We start from the raw sequence: 13,988 nt of genomic DNA, 5'->3' as shown, positions 1-13,988 counted from the left end.
CCTTGGCCTGGCCTGGCGGATCTCTCTTATCCCACAAGCATCGATCTGGGGGTGGGATGAAGGGGCCGGATCCCAGGAGGGTCCCTTCTCTGCGAATCCTTGGGAGCTCCTTTAACCGGGGTGTAGTATCCCTTATATCTTCAAACAAATCCTTTCCTTATTCTTATCTTCCAATTGCCATTAAAGAGTATAGTTTAAATTAATATTCAAGCTTACATTGGTGTTTTGCAAATGTTGTTCATGTCTTGGCCTTTTTTTTTTTTTTTTCCCCGAAGTTACTGCTTGCCAGCTTTTAATATTTGCTTCCTTTTCCCTGATCCTTTAGATGGACAGTATGTCTAAACTTTCTGGAAGAGGAGTAACTTTTTCCAGTCCTTTCAAATTCATCCTTTAAAAATAATTTTTTGGGGCGCCTGGGTGGCTCAGTGGGTTAAAGCCTCTGCCTTCAGCTCAGGTCATGATCCCAGGGTCCTGGAATTGAGCTCTGCATCGGGCTCTCTGCTCAGCGGGGAGCCTGCTTCCTCCTCTCTCTCTGCCTGCCTCTCTGCCTAGTTGTGATTTCTCTGTCAAATAAATAAAATATTAAAAAAAATAATTTTTGAAGATTTTTTTATTGTAAAATAGGTGCAAAACATATTTTTATTGTAAAATACCTGAAGAAAAGTGCATAGAATGTGTACGGTCAGGTCAGTGTATCTCAATACTCCTGAAGAGTACATTGTTGGTATCTCAAGAAGAAATGGTCTGTGCATGCGATATTTCTGATCCCAGTCCCTAGCTGACCATTATTCCGCTTGACTATTACAGTAAAAAATATTGTAGAGGCCGCTTTTAGGCAATCAACTTGAACAATGGAAACCTGAGTAAGATAGAAGGGTCCACAGTAACTCCCTGGCTGAATACAAACAGGCCCTTCAGGAGACCCACCTGAAAAGAATCATAAGCACTAGCTGACCAATGGGTGGATACAGGTACCAGAAAAGAAAATTTCATACTTTCCATTACCTTCTCATCTTCTCCCCATAACTACAGCCCCCCAGCCTCAGAGCAGTCTGCTTTGCTGTCAATAAACTTCTATCTCCCTTGTTCTGCCTTGGGTGAATTCTTTCACTGCCTGTGCATCTGGCTTCCACCAGATTACCCCACATTTGGTGGCCCCCATTGGATTGGGGGACCCCACAAATATCTTGGTTGTTAGTTATCTATTTAGATCACTAAATTTCTTTGAAATTTATATAAGTGCAAATCAAACTGTATGAATTTATCTTGCTAGTTGTTAAAACTCTTCATTGAATTAACTTAAAACTCCACACTAAAGGCTTTGCCAAAGGAATAGTGTGCCCATTCAGGGATGAAAATTATTTTCCTCAGTTACTACTGTGTTGTGGGACCAAAAGATCAATACTCCCTCCAACGTTGAATGATTCACTAGGAGAACTCACAGTGAAACAATACAAAGCAAAATTAGCAAAGAGGAAAGATGCATGGAGTAAAGTCCAGGAAAAACCAGATGCATAGTTCCCAGGATCCTTTCCAAGTAGAGTCACACAAGATATTAATTTCCCTTGCAACAAGTTGCGACAAAACATGTGAAATGTTGCCGACCAGGGAAGAAGCTCATTAGAGACTCAGTACTTAGAGTTTTTATTGTGGGCTGGTCACATAAGCAGCTTCTACCAAGTGTGCATACGAGAATTTCAGAAGGAAAGCAGGTGTTTAATATAAACTGTGTGATTTGCACAAACAGGCATAGTGAGCCACTCTTATCAGGATGGCAGGACCTCCCTCTGGAAAACTAAATTCTAGATGCAAGCCAAGCACTAACTGTGCAAGCAAACCTTCTAAGGATAAGAATTCTCAGTTCTACTAGGTTAAGGCTTTTCTGCACCCTACTGTCCTAAACAAAATGTCTTACTTTCAACAACAACAAAAATTTTTAAGACCTATGAAAAGACAGGGGAAAAAAATCAAGATGATCCCGAGATTAAAAAAAAAAAGAACTAAACTCAGGGGTCCTTAGCTTGTTGCTGCATAACTTCAATCTTCACCTCTGTCTTTACATGGCCTTCTCTTGTATGTCTTTTCATCTTCTCTTATAAAGACATTTGAAATTGGATTTAGGTTACACACAGGTAATCCAGGTAATCTCACATAGAGATCCTTAACTTAATTTCATCTGCAAAGACCCTTTTACCAAGTAAGGTTGATGAGGGAGCAAAAGGACAAAGCTGAGGACAAAGCACAAGCTGACATGGTCCCACCCCTAACTCCCTGGTGGGATATATTGACATTCCTCAGGCACTTCTGGCTGCCCTGAAACTAAGGGAAAGGAAAAACAAATGGTTAACTGATAAAGATCACAGTTCTTCAGGACAAGATTTCCATCAATTTATAAATGTCTTAGTGATAATCAAGAAAAATCATTCTTATCAATAACCTAACTTTAAGAGACCTATAACTCAATTTCCTAGAACCCTAACATCACCTTCCCCTCCCCGAGTGATGTGGGAAACAGAGGCAAAAGGGAATGTAAACAAAATTAAATTTCTTTAGACTGGCAGCCCACCAACAAATACTTGAGATAGAAAATCCTTTTGGTAACCTCCCTTTTCCTTACCTCCCCCAACTCCCAAGTATATAATCATTCACCCCTTCCACTTGCAATGCATCCCTTTCTGCCACAGGTCCTGTCCCCATGCTTTAATAAGAATTATTTCTTAGCCATTGACTCTGGACCCCAACGTCACCCAAAACTACCTCAAGGTCACATTCACAGATCTTGGGGGTTAGGATATGGACATAGCTATGGGGTGCCACTATTCAACCCACTACAACATGTTACTATATTTAGTCTTACCCTAATAGATTTCCCTAGAATTCTCATCCTCTTGCTACTATAAATGATACCTAGGTACTGACAACATGCAAATGTTTCTCTTTAACATGGACTATCTCAGTGCTTTAGGAGATTAAAGACAAAATTCTTCATCTCCCCCTAAAGCTTGCTCATTCCATAGTTTTTTAAAAAAGATTATCTATCTATCTATTCATTTGAAAGAGAGAGAATGCTTGCGCATGCATGGCACACAGAGGGAGAGGGAAAGAATCCCAAGCAGACCCCCTGCTGCTCCTTGAATATACAGGCTTGTACCCAACCCATATCATTTATGTTTTAGTGTTTTCTCTGTTTATAAATTTGCTTTATCCAAATATGTTCAAATGTTGCTACTCCTTCCTTTTGGTTTGCTCAAATATTTTCTTCTTAGTTAAGCTTTTCCTAACTATTCTATTTAAAATTGCAATTCCCAAAATAAAATAAAATACAATAAAATTACAACACCCAGGTTGCCTGGCTATCTCAGTCAGAAAAGCATGCTACTCTTGATCCCAGGGTTGTGAGTTCAAGCCCTACATTAGGTGTAGAGATTACTTAAATAAATAAAAGTTTAAAAAATGTAATTTCTTTGGTACTATCTAATTTTTAAGCTTTCCTTATCTCTACAGAGTTTACCTTTATCTGGAATGCTATATATTTCATTTACACATTCATTGGCCACTTTCCCTGACTAGAATGTAAACTCCTTGAGGAAAGGAAATTTGGCATTTTGTTCACCGATGCTTGGAATGGAATAGAACCTGGCACAGATAAAGGACTCACTAGGTCACACTGAGCTGCTAAATGAAGAAATACAGTGTTTGACCAGAACAGGAAATAGGCACTCTCATAAATTTTTTGGTGGAAATGGAAAGTGATTCATCTTATGTGGATTGCAAATATTTATACATAACCTCTGGCCCAGCACTTCTTAAAGGAATTTGTTACAAAAGTGCATACACATCTATACAAAACCAAGTATATATATTATTCCAGAATTGTAGAAACCTGAAAACATACTAAATAGTCACTTATATGCTATTAAAGTATGACAATTTCCCTACCACAAAACACAATACCACCATACAAAAGAATAATAAATATGTATTAATATGGGATGTCTTCTAAGAAATAATAGTGAGTAAAAAAACCTAAATGTTTTATAGTATACTAACATTTGTGAAAAATAAAGATGAGGGGCTTTATATACATAGATATGTTGTTGTAAATATAGAATTACTCAAAGAATTTTATATATGAAACTAGTTAGAGTAGATGCAGATGGAAAAGAGAAATTGTTGAAAGGGAGACTTTTTTCCACTATAACCTTGTTTAAATATTTAAGATGAATGAGATAATTCCTTCACAGACAATTGTGAATAAAAAAGGTTGACTGAAAAGAGAGCTGGAGGAAAGCAGCAACCATTTTTAAGCTAGTAGCTTCAAGAGGTGATGAAAGTTGCTGAAATATGGCTATGGGAAATATGAGACAATTGGAAATGCAGATGTAAAATATAATCCTGAGTTTTAGTGATAGAAAGATAGAAAATGGAATGTAATAAAAAAAAGAAACTTCAGTGTGCAACAATACTAGTTTTGAAATACTAAAGATTAAACAATTTTTATTTATTTATTTATCAGAGAGAGAGAGAGAGAGGGCACAAGCAGGGGAGCAGCAGGCAGAGGAAGAATCAGGCTCCCCACTGAGCATGGAGACTGATGTAGGACTCTGTGGAACTTGATCCCAAGACTCTGGAATCATGACCCCAGCTGAAGGCAAATGCTTAACTGACTGAGCCAGGCATCCAAGACTGAAGATTTGTGAAGGACTGACCTCATATGTAGACTATGACAATGAAGAGAATATGGTCCTCTAGGATTACTTAAATAAAAAAGGGCACTGATGGAAGAAGAATGATAACAGAAGGATTCACATCAGCTAAGACTCAAGGAGAGTAGGGCCTATAAAGAAAAGCCTGAAAAACATTTCAGTGGTGTCAGCTCTCTCACTGAACATCTGTGTTCTGCCTTAACCCAAGCATATCTGCCTGGTTCTCAGTAACTCACTTGGAGAGAACTTCATTTACATTTCCTCTCTTCACTACCCATGGCCTCTTTTCTTGTTCCAATTTAAAGATTTTATCCAGTTTGGTGATGTGATAGCCTATATATAGGAAAATGACACAAGACTGAATTTTAATTCAAGCACCATCCCCAAAGTCACCACATAAAGAGGAATAAAGTAGATACCTTTTACCTTAAAAGGTTGAGCATATACAATTATATGGCAGAGGGCTTGAGGATACCTGAAACTTGTTATCTCAAAGCTGAATCTATTATGCTATGTAAAGGTTCTAAATATTTCAGAAATGGAAAAGAGACAACACTTTACTTTCAAAAGTTGAATTATACAGTGAGCTATCCATGTTTAATATGACCAGGTTGCTCTAGTTCGCCAGCATCACATCCCTGTACAGCATCCTCTGAACATCTTTTAATTGTGGTTGGTACTTCTGGTTGAATTGAACAATTACATCTCCGAACATTTACCCTACCAATGACTCTCAAAAAACAGAAAAGAGTAAATGGGGCAAGGTTATAGACAAAACAGGTACCCCTATAGCAAAATCTGCCCCGTTTAATACGTCATACTGATTTGTTATTCTATTCCAGAACAAATGGTTGGAATCTTTAGCGTTTATATAAAAATGCTAAAGTTATTTATTATATAAATTAAAATTTAGGTTTTCCCTCTTAAAAATCAAAGCTCCAGGAAGACACACACTATTAATAATTTGAAGAGAAAATGAGGCTTGTAGGATTCAGATTCCTCCCCCACCTCAGGAACCCATGCTGAGATGACCTACATTCAGGTAATCATGCAAATACTCATACTGGCAGGAATTCAGACGCTGTTGTCCCACTAGCTGCACTCAAGTACCTCAACCACACACACCCATGATGTAACCTTCCAGCCTCCCTAAGCCCCACATAATCTTGATCCACCACTCCGTCACACTCATCAATTTTATCCACATGCAGTTTCTTTTTCACTCAACTATCCTCCCTCCCCCCTCAACCAGTCACACACGTAATCTCACCACTGTCTCACATAGGACCTCCTTTGTCCACTTTCACATACATGACTGGTCTTGAAGATTCCTCCCTTTCAAACTCCCCAGGCTGGTTTGGTCACAGATGCTCAGGTCCCCGTTTGGGTATGTTCCTCTGACAAGGTCCGCAGCATCCTGCCTCAAGAGCATCTGTTTGTATTCCTAGGGCAAAGCGGAATTCTGAGCATCATCCCCCAAAGCACTTAAGTGCGGCCAGAGCCTCGCCTCAGTGCCTAGAGGATCCAGCTTACCTTGGCCAGGTACATCGCTAAGTCCAGGACTGCATTTCCCAGGAAGCTTAGGGCCCAGTGTGTTGCAGGGTGAGTCGTCAAAGAGCTGCCCTGGGGGCTTTGTCAACGAAAACCTGCACCAGGTAAGTTAAACAGGTAAGGAAGACTTTATTGAAGACTGTCGCAATGGAGAAGAGAGACTGAACTCAACTCAGTATTTAATAATAGCTGGGATTTTTATCCAAGGGGCACGGTGAAAGAGTCAGTGGATAGAAAACTACTAAGAGGAGCTTGGTTAAATATCAAAAGGAGGGGGATTCTTGCAGAACTAGGGTTAGCAGGTCAAGGACTGGTCAAGAGAAGGGCTGGGAGGAGGCTGACTACAGTTTGGTCGACGGAGTCCTAATCAGCTGAAACTCGCAGAAGCCTCCGTTGCTCTGCTCAGCCGGAAGACGCAGTTTTGACTGAGTCCAGGCTCTTTGCTACAGGAGAGTCCAGATATCCAGGAGATCGCTTTTAAGCAACCGGTCGCTACATCTGTACTACATCTCCCAGAGGCCTCTAGGCTCAGTGCTCCCTCCCGCGAGAACTAGCCCCTCTCCCGAGGAGTAGGCGGGATCTTCTGGCGGGTTCAGGCAAACGGCTTTGGTTGCTGCGGAGCTGTAGCGTTCGAGTAGTTTCAAGTAGAGTACAGGGGTGCTGACCCTTCGAAGGAGCCGTAGGTGAGGTGGCCTGGAGCCCGGGGTTGGCGCCGGGTGGCTGGAACCTCTGGCCCGTCCGGGGTGTGTGGGGGAGCCTGGTGAGCAGGGGAGATTGTGAGGAGGGTGTGTGTCTAAATGTGACTGTGTCTCTGTGTCAGTGTGAGCGTGTACGGAACTGTGAGGGCGGGGAGGAGGGCTTGATTTGCGGTTATGATTGTTTCATGTGTGATGAGGCTTAATTGTGTGACTGGGTTTTTGCGAGTGTAGTGTTCTTTGACCGCGTTTGTAAAGATGGGTGTCTTCTCCGTGCGTGTTAGTTTATGACCATTTGCTGAACTGTGGGTGTGGGATGCCTTAACTGTGAGATCTGTGATTGTGTTTACCCATGGCGTATGTATTTGTGATATTATTGGTGTAGGGTGCGTGTCAATTCATTGTTGTCGCTGTGTCCCCATGAAGTGTAGCAGTGGGACTGGGAGTGAGTGGGGTGCCTATGACTGCGATTGTGACTGTTCTGTTCCCGTGGTGTGTATGCTTGTGTGACCATGTGTAATCCGTTGTGTCCCCGTGGTGTGAGGTGGTGGGACTATGTGTCCGTAGAGCACTGTAGTTGTGGGGCGCCTTTGTCTGCCTTTGTGACTCCAGCGCTCCGTTCCCGGGGGACCTCTGTGGGCTCAGGGACAGAACCTGCCCAGAACTGCAGTGACCCTGCTCTTGTCTTGATGCTGGTATTGAACAGGATGCCATAGTCTTGCCTGGCTACATTTATGCGTGGCGGGGGTTGGTTGACCTGGGCTCCCAGAAGAACCTGGTATTTCCTGACTCCTGTCTTCTTCCTCAGCTCTGCTTTGATTAGCGCGCAGTGGCTTCCAGAGTGGAGTAAAGAATGGCTGTTGAACATCCACCAGGCTCCTGCAAGGTAGTTTGTTTCCCCTTGTTTCCGGAAATCCCCCTTTCTTTGGCAGGACTTGACTTGCTTTTTCTCCTGTTGAAAATTCTTTCCCATCCGGTGACTTGATCCTGGAATTTCCCCTTTGAGAATATAGGATTGGCTGCAAACCCTAAGCCTTCACAGGCAACTGATTTTCTCTTACTAATTTGTCAAGTGGTTTAATTTTCCTTATGCTTTTTTTTTAAAATGCTATTTCTTTCTATTTATAAAAATAAGACATGACTATTTTAAATAATTTTAGAAGTACATCTTTTGAAGAAAATTTCAATTCCCAGTTAAAACCAATGCTCATTTTTTGGTATTTTCTTCCTGGTCTGTTTTATGTACATATATAAAATGTGATTTTTAAAATTCATTCAGCATTTACCATTATAGCCATTTTACATAAAATTATATTTAAGTATTTTCCCACATGATTTAATATTTGAAACATTTTTAGAAGTGCATATTTATTTGAATGCCTGTGGCTTTTTTTTTTTTTTTGCTCTCAAATTAGATACAGAAATGGCATATCCTACTCATTTGTGTCATTTAATACATAATTCTAAACACTCAAAATAGGGAGTATACAACCATCTCTAAAGAAATCTCTGATATACCTTTCCACATTCACAAACAATTGTGTTCCTCTGGTGGTGGCCACTGTGATCATTTCTTTGTCTTTCATTAGAACTTTAGTGTATGAATTCCAAAATCATAGAAGGTTTAGTTTATGTGTTTTCTTTGTATGAACAGACATTCTTTTGTGCCTTTTTCATAAAAATATGAGCTTCATTCATGTTTCCTATAGCTACAGTTCATTCTTTTTCCATTGCTGTATATATATTATCTTTCATGGTAACATCACAATTTACTGTTTACCCATTCTACTTTTCATGGATATATGAATTTCTTCCAGTTTTTAACTGTTACAAGTGATGTGACTATAAATATTTTGTGCACATATTTTGGTACATGTGTGCTTGCATTTCTTTAGCATATATGCTAAAGTTGTGATTAAATTGGTAAGGAATGTAGTTTGTATGTCTTCAGTTTTACTGACAATGTCAAACTGTTCTCTAAAAATATTGAGCAAGCTTTTACTTGTATCAGCAGTTTATAAAGGTTCTTTTTGCTTCACATCTATGCCAGACCTTGGCATCATCATACTTTTAAATTTTTGCCAATTTGGTGGATGTCTAATGTTATTAATCACACAGTTAATTGGTATTTCCTTGATTGTCAATGAAAATGGACACCAATTCTTGCCCATTTGGTTGCCTTCTTTTGTAAAATGCTTGTTCAAATGTTTTTTCAATTTTTAATTGGGTTCTTTTTCTCTGATTAAAACATATGTATCTATATGTCTATATAGCTATAGATATAGATATCTATATATATGTCTTCTGTATAATAGTGACTATTTTCTTCTTCTCTGGTTTGGTTTTTCATTTTTGTGCCTTTTGATGAATAGAGGTTTAGCATTTAAATGTTATGAAATCTTTTTCCGTGGTTAATGTTTATTTAAGAAATTTTCTGCTACCTTGAGGTAATGAAGATTTTCTTATGTTCTTTCTAAAAACTCCCCAGTCTTTGACTCTAACATGTAGGTCTTTACATTACCTGGAATTGATTTCTGTAGGTAGTGGTGTAATTCCATTTTATCCCCCCGTATAGGTATTCAGTTGTTCCAGTATCAATTTTTGTAAAGTTAATCTTTTCTGCACTGATCGGTAGTGCCATTTTAGTAAAAAATGAAGTGATTATATATGTCTACATCTATTTATGGACATTATATTCTGTTCCATTGCTCAGTTTTTCTCTTCTTGCTTCGATATCATGCTATCTTATTCACAGTGATGTTGTAATATGGAGCAAATCCTCTTACCTCTTGTTCCTCAAGAGTGTCTTGGCTGTTTGTGTTCCTCTGCATTTAAATTTTTTGAAATAGCTTTGTTACATCCAAGCATCTTTTGTGATTTGGATTGAATTGTACTTTATCTATAATTGAGTAGAAATTTGGTGAATCTTCTAATAATATGAACCTCTCAGTTATTTTAGGTCTTCTTAAGGTTATTTCAACAAGATCTTGCTTATCTCCTGTAAATAGTCCTAGACAGATAGAAACCATATAATCCATTGTATAGTATTTCCCTTTTGCATTGACTGCCAGGAATCTGAGCACTTCAAATAATGATCAGTCATAGTAATAATTTTAGCCTATGTTTATGATATTGAGTACCTGTTACCTATGACAATTGTGTATGATTAGAATTTTTTATTCTGTAATTCTTAGCCTCCTCAAATACATTTTTAGAAGTGGGGATATAAAGATTAGGTATGGGGCGCCTGACTGTCTCAGTCAGTGGAGTGTGCAGCTTTTTTTTTTTAATTTAAAATTCTAATTTTTTAAAATTTAATTTTATTTTTTCAGTATGGGGTGTGCAACTCTTGATTTCGGGGTTGTGAGTTGAAGCCCCACATTGGGTGTCAAAATTACTTAAAATTAAAAAAAAAAAGAAGTGCCTGGGTGACTTAGTCAGTTAAGCATCTGTCTTCGGCTCAGGTCATGATCCAGCATCCTGGGATGGAGCCAGCATCGGGCAGGGAGTCTGCTTCTCTTTCTCCCTCTGCCTCCCAACCGTGGGCAGGGAGCCTGTTTCTCTTTCTCCCTTGCCTCACTTCCAGCTTGTGCTCTTTCTCTCTCAGTTGCTCACTCTGTCTCCCAAATAAATAAATTCTTTAAAACATTAAAAAAATATGGATAGCCTTACATATAGATATAGGTATCCATCGTCTAAAATGTTTATTTTAGTAACATTCTGGTCAAATCAGTTCTGCTTTTTATGTTACCTTTTACTATTCTTTCCATATTATATTTCCTTTTTATTTGCACTTTCCTCTTCCTCCTACTTTCTCCTGTCCTTTATCAGATAGTTTTTGCCTTTTCATCTTTGCCATCTAGTCTTATTAACTGTTTGGTTTAAATTTTGGCTTCTCCAGAATAAAAAAAAAATCATATCTCAGATTATTTTACCTGTGCTAGTCTCACTGTAACATGGTGTAAAAAGCATGGGCTCTAGTATCAGATGTGGCTTCTGTTTTCAGCTGCACCACTTGTGAGCTGTTTAACCTGTAAATGAGAGATTCTTATTCTCACTTAATATTGAGAATGAAATAACATATGTCTAGAACACTTGGTACACATCAGAAGTTCAATAAATGGGGGTGCCTGGGTGGCTCAGTGGGTTAAAGCCTCTGCCTTCAGCTCGGGTCATGATCCCAGGGTCCTGGGATTGAGCCCCGCATTGGGCTCTCTGCTCCATGGAGAGCCTGCTTCCTCCTCTCTCTCTGCCTACTTGTGATCTCTCTCTGTCAAATAGATAAATTTAAAAAAATGTTTTTTAAAAAAAGAAATTCAATAAATGTTAGCTCCCTTTCTCCTCTACTTTTCATTCTTGGGACCTCTATATCAATTACAGAATAAAGCACTTAACTAAAGGCCTTTTGATGGTTCCTAAAGGATTTTTAAAAAAATTGAGGTATAAATGACATGTAACCTTATATTAGCTTCAGAAGTACAATGTAATGATTTGGTATTTGTATATGTTTTGAAATGACCCCACAGGAAGTCTAGTTAATATCCATTACCATATGTAGTTTTATCTTGTGATAAGGATTTTTAAGATTTAGTTTATTAGCAACATTCAAATATACAGTGCAGTATTATTTACTACCCATGACTAATTTGTTTTTTTTTTTTTAAGATTATTTATATATTTATTTGACAGACAGAGATCACAAGTAGACAGACAGGCAGGCAGAGAAAGAGGGGGAAGCAGGCTCCCTGCTGAGCAGAGAGCCCAATGTGGGGCTCGATCCCAGGACCCTGGGATCACGACCTGAGGCGAAGGCAGAGGCTTAACCCACTGAGCCACCCAGGCGCCCCTGACTAATTTGTTTTATAACTGGAAGTTTGTACCTTTTGAACCCTTTACGCATTTCGCACCCCCAGCCCCAGTCTATGGCAACTACCAACCTGTTCTCTGTGTCTACAAGCTTGACTTTTATTTGTTAGTTTAAATTCCACATGTAAGTGAAAGTATATGGTATTTATTTTTTCTGGCATATTTCACTTAGCATAATAACACCAAGGTCCATCCATGTTGTCACAGATGGAAAAAATTTCATTCTTTTTATGACTGAATAATATTCCAGTAATCTTTATTCTTCCATTGCTGGTCACGCAGATTGTTTCCATATCTTGGCTATTGCAAATAATGCTGCAGTGAACATGGGGGTGCATATATCTTTCTGAATTTGTGTTTTCATTTTCTTTGGGTAAATCCTCAGAAGTGGAATTGCTGGATCATATGGTAATTCTATTTTTAATTTTTTAAGAAATCTCTATACTGTTTTCCATAGTGGCTACACCAATATATGTTCCTATCAGCATGGCAAAAGGGTTCCCTTTTCTCCATATCCTTCTCACACATTATTTCTTATCTTTTTGATAATAGCCACTCTAACAGTTGTAAGATGATATCTCATTGTAGTTTTGATTTGCATTTCCCTGATGGTTAGTAATATTGAGCATCATTTCACATACTCTTGGACATCTGTATGTCTTCTTTGGAGCAATGTAATTTAGAACCTCTGCCCATTTTTAAAATCAGAATGTTTATTTGCTATTGAGTTGTATTACTTCCTTATATATTATCATTTGCCCTCTAATCTGGTATATAATTTGTAAATATTTTCTCCCCTTCAGGAGGTTACCTATTTTGTTGATTTCCTTTGCTAGTCAGAAGCTTTTTAGTTTGATATAGTCCACCCAATTTATTTTTGCTTTTGTTGCCTTTGCTTGTGGAGTTATATCCAAAAAATCATATCTAAGACCAATGTCAAGGAGCTAACAGCCTCTCTTTCCTTCTAGGAGTTTTACGGTTTCAGGTTTTACGTTCCAGTCTTTTATCCATTATGAGTTAATTTTTTGTATAGTCTAAGATGGTAATCTAGTTTCATTCTTTTGCATGTGGCTGTCTTGTTTTTCCAACACCATTTATTTTTATTTTATTTATTACATTAATATATAATAATATATTTTTATAATTATATATTATTATATATAACATATCATAATATATTATATAATATATAATATTTAATAAATAAATAATCTTTAAAAAATAAAAGAATTCTTTCTTTAATGTGATCTTACTATGGCCACTGACCTGTAACCCATCTTTATCATGCCAGAATACATTATGAACAACTGTCAGCCTTTTACACACTTGTCTTTACTATGAGCTGTAATGGTCTCGTAGTGTTGGCATCTTATCAAGCCCATTTTGTTGAATATGGTTTGCTTACAAACTTGCCTTTATAAACAAGTATCTCCTTAGCCTAAATGCTAGTGTTTTCCTTTTTTTAAAAAAAAAAAAAGATTTTATTTATTTATTTGACAGACAGAGATCATAAGTAGGCAGAGAGGCAGGCAGAGAGAGAGCAAGGGAAGCAGGCTCCCTGCCGAGAAGATACGGGGCTCATCCCGGGACCCTGGGATCATGACCTGAGCCGAAGGCAGAGGCTTTAACCCACTGAGCACCCAGGCACCCCACACAACAAGATTTTTTTTAAACCAATCTTTCTTTTTTAAAAATTTTATTTTCTTATTTGACACAAAGAGAGAGACAGCGAGAGAGGGAACACAAGCTGGGGGACTGGGAGAGGAAGAAGCAGGCTCTTTGCAGAGCAGGGAGCCCAATGTGGGACTTGACCCCAGGACCCTAGGATTATGATCTCAGCCAGAGGCAGATGCTTAATGACTGAGCCACCCACGTGCCCCAAAACAACAAGATTTAAAATTAAATTCTGATATAATTATAATAGAGAATCAGGAACAAAAAAGTAATACATTATCTGATAATTCACTGGATGAAATGTCTAACAGAATACTTTTTATTATGATTTTGTGGACTTACACAAAATAACCATATAGCATAATAAGATAGGGATAATTGATAAATGAAAGTGCCATTTCTTTTCTTTCTTCTTATTTTTTTTTAAGATTTTGTTTATTTATTCAACAGACAGATATCACAAGTAGGCCGAGAGGCAGGCAGAGAGAGGGGAGGA

The 13,988-nt window shown here is 38.3% G+C and overlaps 1 protein-coding gene across 5 annotated transcripts in view; it reads left to right on the top strand.

Annotated features, from left to right (window-relative positions):
• The window catches only part of LOC106003388 (zinc finger protein 345), an 86,031-nt gene that overhangs the window by 56,950 nt on the left and 15,093 nt on the right, over positions 1-13,988 (top strand). For 2 of the 5 annotated variants that reach the window (XR_006605666.1, XR_006605667.1), the window contains exons 4-5: positions 6,155-6,940; positions 7,761-7,838. The exons of 1 other annotated variant lie outside the window; for it this stretch is intronic. The gene's annotated coding sequence lies outside the window, so the exon portion shown is untranslated. Of the gene's footprint in view, positions 1-6,154; positions 7,018-7,760; positions 7,839-13,988 lie in introns of those variants that run through there. 2 more of the 5 variants (XM_004764981.2, XM_045076552.1) reach the window with 2 other exon arrangements.

Source organism: Mustela putorius, unplaced genomic scaffold (assembly GCF_011764305.1).
Source record: "Mustela putorius furo isolate JIRA1106 unplaced genomic scaffold, ASM1176430v1.1 tig00000174_pilon_pilon_pilon, whole genome shotgun sequence".
Classification (NCBI taxonomy): Eukaryota; Metazoa; Chordata; class Mammalia; order Carnivora; family Mustelidae; genus Mustela; species Mustela putorius.
The sequence above is the reverse complement of the archived record's forward strand: the minus strand, read 5'-3'. Positions and strand labels throughout refer to the sequence as shown.